Source organism: Gastrolobium bilobum, unplaced genomic scaffold, assembly GCF_033153095.1.
Source record: "Gastrolobium bilobum isolate Gb01-03AN ecotype WA unplaced genomic scaffold, APGP_CSIRO_Gbil_v1 utg15738, whole genome shotgun sequence".
In the NCBI taxonomy this organism is placed as follows: domain Eukaryota; kingdom Viridiplantae; phylum Streptophyta; class Magnoliopsida; order Fabales; family Fabaceae; genus Gastrolobium; species Gastrolobium bilobum.
The window spans coordinates 33,321-42,531 of record NW_026897416.1 but is presented as its reverse complement, the minus strand read 5'-3'; positions in this window follow the sequence as shown (position 1 = coordinate 42,531).

Below are 9,211 nucleotides of genomic sequence, written 5' to 3'. Positions count from 1 at the left end.
CGGTATATGCACTTTTCGTCAGAAAAGCGACTTTCAACATTATTACTCACTTACTATAATTATTAAAGTCTCATAATAATTATTAGGGTCAATTATGAAATTATTTCCTAATTTTTCTTAATCAATTAATTAACTTCCTTAATTAACGGTGCAGGTTCTTACATTCACCCCACCTTTTTAGGATCAGAAAATATACCTGTCTCGAAGCGCGAAATACTGCCAGAATTATCCTTCAGGAATTCTTCCCATTCATCGTACTCTGACCATCGAAATGATCTCGCTCCTCAGCTGCTTCTCGCCACGATCGAGAAACTTGAGTGGTCCGACAGGAGTTTTCAAGTTCTCCCGAACCTCCATAACATCCGGTTGTACAACGTGCGAAGGATCCACTACAAAATTGCGAAGTTGAGACATGTAAAACACGTCGTGGGTGTTGGTCAAGTTCGGAGGCAAGGCAAGCTGGTAGGCAACAGGTCCTACTCTACCAAGTATATGGTATGGCCCAATGAATCGCGGGCTCAGCTTCCTCACTCTGAGTGCCCGACCAACACCGGTGACAGGTGACAGTCTCACAAACACGTGCTCACCCTCACAGAACTTGGGCCTCTTGGATCTTTTCCAAAAACTCATTCTCGACTCTCACAGTCTCCATCTCAAGAAGTGCACCCCCAAACAAGGAAGTCACCGTCAGAACTCGAAACTCCACAATGACTTTGTAGTCATTCGATTCTATGGGATCACCAGTCACTTCCTCAATAGATGTAACATCCCTCGTTATTAGGAAAATATCTATTGTTATGGAGAATCTGGATACTTATGTTAAATTCGAATTATGTGTAACACATATCTTATTTACGAATTATATAGCTATTATCCTAGAGGGGAATTAAAGTAAGCTAGAGGATTACTTGAATTACCATGGTAAGTGAATATTAATTTAGGCATGTGAACCTTCCATTAAAAATGAACAAATAACTTAAGTGTAATATAGAGAAAGATTAAAAATATTTAAAAGATAGGAGAACTTATAATCTTGTGGGCTAGTACCTAAGTAGTAACGTCATTGGACTTAAATATTTTTGGACTAACTCCTTCCAAGGGCCACGGCCCAAACCCTTGAGTGGGGACTTGTTTCAGCAAAAAATAAACCCTTACATACACTCACCCATTAGCTTATCTAGGAGAGAAATCTGAATGTTGTTTCCCATTGGGTAACAAGCTACACACTCATCTTTCCTTTATCTAATCATACGCATGAGTGGACCAAAAACAAGCTGATTGCTTGTAGATTTAGACAATCCCTAGTCAGCCTTGTCCTAGCATGCGCACAATGAGAATAAGTAGGTCAGCATGCATGTGTTTCTATTGGTTTAAAAGTGAGACTAGCCACTTTAATCTCTCCTTTTCTACGCGCATGGATTGGAAGAAAAAACTTAATTCATTGCCCTTGAATACCCAAACTGAATCAGCCCTAAAACTCTTCCGTTGTGCGTCAGCCCATGTGCTAAGAGTAGAGTAGAAAAATATGATCTCAAAGTCTAATGTTCACAACCAATTCAGCCTTTGCATGCATACCATGTGTCAAACAAGAACCCTACACCCCCCTTGCATGGACGCCAACTAGGTAAAGAGAAATCTGAATTACATGTTCCTCAATTGGTCCCAAAGCCTCACTCACCCATCCACTCAACCATGCGTCCCATAGAGAAGAGAAATTCTGTATCACTTGCAACTTTACACAAAAGGAGTCAGCCCTTGCCAACCATGCAGCCAATAAAACTGAAAAAAAAGGAACTGAATGGTGTTATTGTGGTTCTGAATTCAGACTTCTTTTCCCTCTCACCTTGTGCGCATCTTAGGAGGAAAGGGAGCTAACCATTCTTTGCTAAATAAAATCAACAACATCCTCCTCCTCTCACACTCCCAAGACCGTAAGTAACTAACAAAGAAAACAAACCAGATTTGGATTCCCTTCCTTTTCCCTCCTCTAAATCGTGTACACCTTTGAGAAACAACCAAAAGTTCTGAACACTTCTCATCCCTCTGTGACCGTGAGCATCCTTAGGAAGAAACCTAAAGGAAACTCTAGTTCTTTCTCCACACCTTCCAGCCGTGAGCCCCTTGAGTCAAACACAAGACTCTTAGCATTTTCCCTTCCCTTTCTTCTAGCAAGGCCGCGAGCTCCATTGAGCGGGGAACGAAATCACTCAGCATTTTCCCCCGTTCTTTTCTTGTTGATCGAACCTCATCTATCAAGGAGCGTTAATTCGTATACTAGAAGAGTTGGAGAGGGTAGTGCTAGTTCCTTAGAAGAGTTGCTTGTCTTGTGCACGGCAAAGAGGTAACGACCAAACCTTAAGCCTCTTGTCCCCCTTACTGATTCTGTTAGTATGCGTTATGTGGAATTAGAATAATGAACATAGCTTTACATGTAATAAAATTAATTGGCCAGCTTGTTTAAAGACTTCCTTAGCGTAGCCTTAAGTTAATAGAGTTGATTGTAAGCTAAAGTCATGAGGATCTTACGAATGTTGAAAAACGAAACTGCATGTATAATAGATTTGGATTTTCTATTGTTTAAATTACTTTTGAAGTCTGAATTTTGTTGGTTAAAGAAACCATGGAAATGACCTTACTATAACTGTTGGGGCTGTTTGGTTGTGATTTAGGACATATCTAATTTTTCATGAATCAAATAAAGAGGACAGCATGTTTATCCCTTCAAGCGCACCCTAGGAAAATTGGTTGAGTTTGGGGAACGAAAATTCTTGATGTTTTTGCTAGGGGAAATCTGATCCTGCTTTGGTGGGAATATTGGAAATTGTTTTGTTATTAAATGTTGGTAATCTTATCGTAAAGTCAGAATTTAGTAGGGAAGAAATCATGGTGAAACCAATAGAGTAGAATGTGGGAACTTAGGAAAGACGTCGGATATTGTTGCTGTATAAATTTAATTAAAATTAGTTGAAGTCAGAAAATTATTCTCTTAGGAGAAGCCTTAAAACCGAACCCACTCATGATGTAAACCATAGAAAAATGGTAATTTCTAGTAAGGAGTGGAATACTATTAAGGGCAGAGTGTAATTAACCCTAAGAATCCTTTAATTCGATGAAAGTGCATGATTTAGGAGCTTAGAAATTATTGGGATAGTTGTATGAAATTCTGATTTGGTACGATGATATATTAGGTGCGCGAAACACTTAGACTTTGGATTATTCTGCTGCTGCCTGGTAATTTATTTGTGACGCACGAGGTATGTGTTAGGCGGTATTACCTAATGTGACTATTAGCTAGTGTATGAAATTGTGATGTGTTGCTCACATATGTTCAATGTTATTTTATGATGATGATATGGCAATGGTAAGAATATGAAATGATGATAATGATATGTGCATGCATTTTTACATCATGATGCATTTTTCTGTTTGGTGTGTGACCGCATTTCATGGCATATATACAATAGATTCATGTAGGTTTTGAAATGTAGAATAGTTATATACAGGATCATGTGTATGAGAGCACGCATCATATAGGCATCCCTTGATATCAGGGTACTAGGACAGTTGGCGTCAGTCCGCATAGGCCACAGTGGAATTCCCCAAATGATGGTGGCGTGCATGGAATTTCCATTGTGTATGCACGCGCACGACAGTGCTATGAGCGTGAAGAAGGCGTTATATACGCAATATGATATATGATGAAAAGGAACTATGATGAAAAGGATATAATGTTTGTAGCGACTGTTTATAATTTTGTGCCTAGTTTAATACTGTTGCATTATTGGTTTTATTGCCACACTACTGGGATTATTCTCACCCCTTTGGGGCTGCTATTTTTACAAAATGGCAGGAGGACGGAAGAGCATATGAAGACGTAGTTATTTGCTGTTATTTGCTGCTTGGACTTTTGCTGTTGCTGTTTATTTATTGGATGACTGTACTATTTTGGATATTTTGGTATGCCTAGATGATTGTTGGAACTATGATTTTACTGCATGTTGAAGACTTTTTGAGCAGCACGTATTTTAGAGAAAATTTTAAATCATTTTGCGAAAACAAATTATTACGTTTAATTAAGTGCTGAATTTTTGACAACCATGCGAGCACTTTAAAAGTTATATTTAGTATAGTAAACGACCTCTGATTCTCTATTATTTTATATGCACGTGAAGCCCCAAGCGTCTACTTCCAGATTATAACAACTGTGCAAACAGATTTTGAAAGCTCGATTTTATATCAATATTTAAAGGAATACAGTTTTTCTTAAATTTTCACTGTTTTTATCAGCAACACATTTTAAGTTCTTTCCATCAAAATTTTCCTTAGATTCAGCTTTCCACTACAATTCCCCAAAGATTTTTAAAGAAAATCTTCTTCACAAACTTCCGCAACTCTAATAACGATTAGCAAACAACTCTCTTGGATGCATACAAGGGAGGGTGTTACACTAATTGGTATCAGAGCAGTTTTGATTCATGGTGTCTGTATTTGATGAAATATCTGTTGTTTGTACTTGATTGTTGAATGGTCAATGTTTGAATTTATCGATTATTTGTATATGTTCATTGGATGGTTGCTGTTTGAATACGATGGTTATTAATATAGTTTCGCTGAATTATTGCTGCGTGGATATAACTACGAATTGGTTTCTTGTTGTATGTTAGAATTAAACTGTTCTGATGCTGATGTTGGAATATGATTATTGAAAGGGTGCAAGCTGTTTTATATTATGTTCTGTGTGTGATGGTACTTGTGGTGTCCGGTGTTAAACATGGTTATGCACACTTCACCGCTAGGGGTGAGCCTAATCAACTCGCTGCCACGCATGGGTGTGTGCACAATCATGGTGACCGCGGGTACACTGGTGCTTGGAATGTTACGTGTGAAAAATAAAAGTACTACTCACATTAGGAGTTGATTATAAATTTGATTTCTATGGATAGTAAGGAAGGTTTTATATATGTATATTTGATGTGAATATTTTTGGTGATATTCTGAGTTGTGGATGATACTGAATTATCTTTAAATAATGATTGCTGCTACATATGTGTCTTTCTTTTTGATTTATGACTTTTCTGGTGTGTTGTGATTGTAGCATATAGCTAGGTAATAGAAATTGTTTTTTTTTTCTTTCGCTAATTCTGTTGGATCTCATAACTGAGTAAGTGTAGCAGTGATATAACCATGACAATTGATGTAGTCATTTAACCTTACGAAGGACTTGTTGTTTGACCTGAAAACTGTATGTAGACAAACTTATGTAGGGTTAGATCATTTATTAAAGTGGATCCAGTTAATGCCCTTAGGAAGTAGAAGTTGGAACTAACTAAGGCTTAAGACATGTGGGTCTACTGTCCTTACAAATCTTCTAATGGTGAATTGGCACTAGACATCATTCTTGAGAAAGAAGCAGTTAAACAAAGTGGTGATGTGTGGAGGAGGATACTTGACTCCTCTCTCCCTGTCCTTCACGTGAGTGATACTTGTTGTTTTAATTTATACGTGTGAGATTGCTTAGTATGATTTTAACTGCTTTTGAACTTGCATATAATTTATTGTCTCTGATTATAGTAACAGACTTCCTGTGGTGATTGTTTGAATTTATCAGTTTAGATTTTAACCGTATATTGGAACTGGGTGCATAATTAAAAGAAGATTATCTTAACTGAACTTAGAATACAGTGAACTGAATAGGTAAACTGTAATTACTTGGAAATACACCTTTGGCTTGTTTTATTATGTTAATTGACACCTGCTAAAATTCGTACTCGAATGAACATCAGAAGATTCTAACTGGTTACTATAATGTTTGTTTAATTGTGTATAAGTATGGATATTCTGCACTGAAATTTACAATGGGATTAAAAAGAGAAATTGAAGTTCGACTGTTATAAGCTTTAACTGTTATGAGCTCATGCCTGTTAATTTTATTAACTGGTGGGTTCGGAAATCTGATGTCTGCGGGTACACAGGAATTTAGTTTGGTTTATTTTATGAACATTATAACATTAATTTGGTTCTCTATTTCTGATGAATATTTACATTTAAATTGTGAAACACTTGGTCACTGGAAAAATTCCTTAACACTACATGATTTTACTTTCTTGTTGAGTGACTTAGAGATGAACTTGTTGAGCAGAGCATTGTACTTGGTTATTGATTTAATTGTTTCGGGTATACACTGTTAAATTGGTGTCTGAAATACATTTGATTTTCCTTGGTCAGCTAAAGTAAATTGAAAGAAAGTATGTTTTGATCAAACACTCTGTGCCTGACGTATAAGTTGTTCAAAATTATTTTTGTGCATTTTGTTTATGCCATAACCCAAATTACTAGTGATGTTCATTATCTTCTAGTATCTGAATCCCCTATACATATTTAGCTGCTATAAGTATTGACCCTTAAATTGCATTTATCCATTACATGATTTAATTGAACTATAAACGGAAAAACAGTGGGTCTATAGTTTTATTATTCTAGGTTAAATTTTGGGACAAATCATTATCTTGATTAATTTGCAGGTATGTTCAAATTCTAGATATAAGTTCATATGATACTTCCTTACCTTCTGCACATGTTTGCTTTGAAGCTGTTAATCATCTATGTATAGGTCATTTTAGCTAGTACTGCTTAGAACTCTTTTGTCATACCTGCATGGTTCCACGAACACCTCACATAAAAAAACTGAGTGCATAATGTAAGAGTGGAATTTAACTTGAGCATTATGATTTTGTTTAACTGCTGTTTAACCGAAATCATAATCAACCTGTGAATTAAATATGTTGCTGTAAACCTCATGTTTATAGGTTTGATATTCATTTTGAAATTGTTTAAATACATTATGAAATATTATTATTATTTTGAAACGTTCTCATCGAATAGATGTATTGCTGCTTGCATGGATGTGATTAGTCATTTGTTTAAGGAACTCTAAATTTGGTGTTTTCATGCATGAGGTATCGTACCGTAAAATTTTAATTGTCCCTTGGGTGCAAATTTAACTATAGCTAGGAACTTTAAATGAGATTATTGTGAACGTGAAGTATGAAGGCCTGGTCTGTTTTGGTGGGCTATGTTTGATAGCTATTTCATGATTGCAATATGTGTTAAAGATTGGAAAAATTCATATCATGGTTAATGGGTCCTCTGATTAGTGAAGTCAATTACATCTGAGGTACCTAGGACAACAGAAAGCTCGAGGAAGTTCCTCATAGGGATGTCTTGACGAACTATATGAGAGGTGCCACTTAACATGATATGTATGAAAAGTAGGATAGAAGTGGTGATTTTATGAAGACTTCCCTCATTGAAATTTACAATGTGATGTGCTCTGTTTACTTGCCTGATTTCCTGAAGGCTAATAAGTATAAAATTCTGTCTGTGATATGATTAAGTAAGGAGATTAAAGTAGAAGTCGGAATATGATGTTAATGTGTGATGTGTTTCGTGAGTAAGCTGAATCGTTATCATTGATAAGAATTAAGTAGGAAGTATAGGCATTTTTCAATTGTAACATGTACATTGCGCAGACAAACCATTTGTAATTGGGACCTTTGTCTATTAGCCTTATAATTGCGCAGAGGATAGGAGGTAATAGCAATTATTATTAGATGGAACATTACATTTTGAGAAACCTCTCCCGTTAGGCTATTAATTTGTTAATTGCATTTTAGGTGAATTTTTTTTATTTCTTCCGTACGAACAAAATTGTGTTATATCTACATTATTTAATGATCACGTAGAGTATTGACTTGTTGCTAATGCTTTGAGATGTTGATGACCTTTATAGCTGGCTGTCCGAATGCAGTAAACTGCACGGTATGGTGTAGTAGTGTTAAACATTAGACTTAGGCAGATCTTAGGATGATAAGACGAAGTTTGGGACAAACTTCAAAACTAGTTGGGGAGAGTGTAACATCCCTCGTAATCAGAAAAATATCTATTGCTATAAGGAATGGGGATACTTATGTTCAATTCGAATTATGTGTAACACATGTCTTATTTACGAATTATATAGCTATTATCCTAGAGCGGAATTAAAGTAAGCTAGAGGATTACTTGAATTACCATGTAAGTGAATATTAATTTAGGCATGTGAACCTTCCATTAAAAATGAACGATTAACTTAAGTGTAACATATAGAAAGATTAAAAATATTTAAAAGATAGGAGAACTTATAATCTTGTGGGCTAGTACCTAAGTAGTAACATCATTGGACTTAAATATTTTTGGACTAACTCCTTCCAAGGGCCACGGCCCAAACCCTTGAGTGGGGACTTGTTTCAGCACAAAATAAACCCTTACATACACTCACCCATTAGCTTATCTAGGAGAGAAATCTGAATGTTGTTTCCCATTAGGTAACAAGCTACACACTCATCTTTCCTTTATCTAATCATACGCATGAGTGGACCAAAAACAAACTGATTGCTTGTAGATTTAGACAATCCCTAGTCAGCCTTGTCCTAGCATGCGCACAATGAGAATAAGTAGGTCAGCATGCATGTGTTTCTATTGGTTTAAAAGTGAGACTAGCCACTTTAATCTCTCCTTTTCTATGCGCATGGATTGGAAGAAAAATCTTAATTCATTGCCCTTGAATACCCAAACTGAATCAGCCCTAAAACTCTTCCGTTGTGCGTCAGCCCATGTGCTAAGAGTAGAGTAGAAAAATATGATCTCAAAGTCTAATGTTCACAACCAATTCAGCCTTTGCATGCATACCATGTGTCAAACAAGAACCCTACACCCCCCTTGCATGGACGCCAACTAGGTAAAGAGAAATCTGAATTACATGTTCCTCAATTGGTCCCAAAGCCTCACTCACCCATCCACTCAACCATGTGTCCCATAGAGAAGAGAAATTCTGTATCACTTGCAACTTTACACAAAAGGAGTCAGCCCTTGCCAACCATGCAGCCAATAAAACTGAAAAAAAAGGAACTGAATGGTGTTATTGTGGTTCTGAATTCAGACTTCTTTTCCCTCTCACCTTGTGCGCATCTTAGGAGGAAAGGGAGCTAACCATTCTTTGCTAAATAAAATCAACAACATCCTCCTCCTCTCACACTCCCAAGACCGTAAGTAACTAACAAAGAAAAGAAACCAGATTTGGATTCCCTTCCTTTTCCCTCCTCTAAATCGTGTACACCTTTGAGAAACAACCAAAAGTTCTGAACACTTTCCTCATCCCTCTGTGACCGTGAGCATC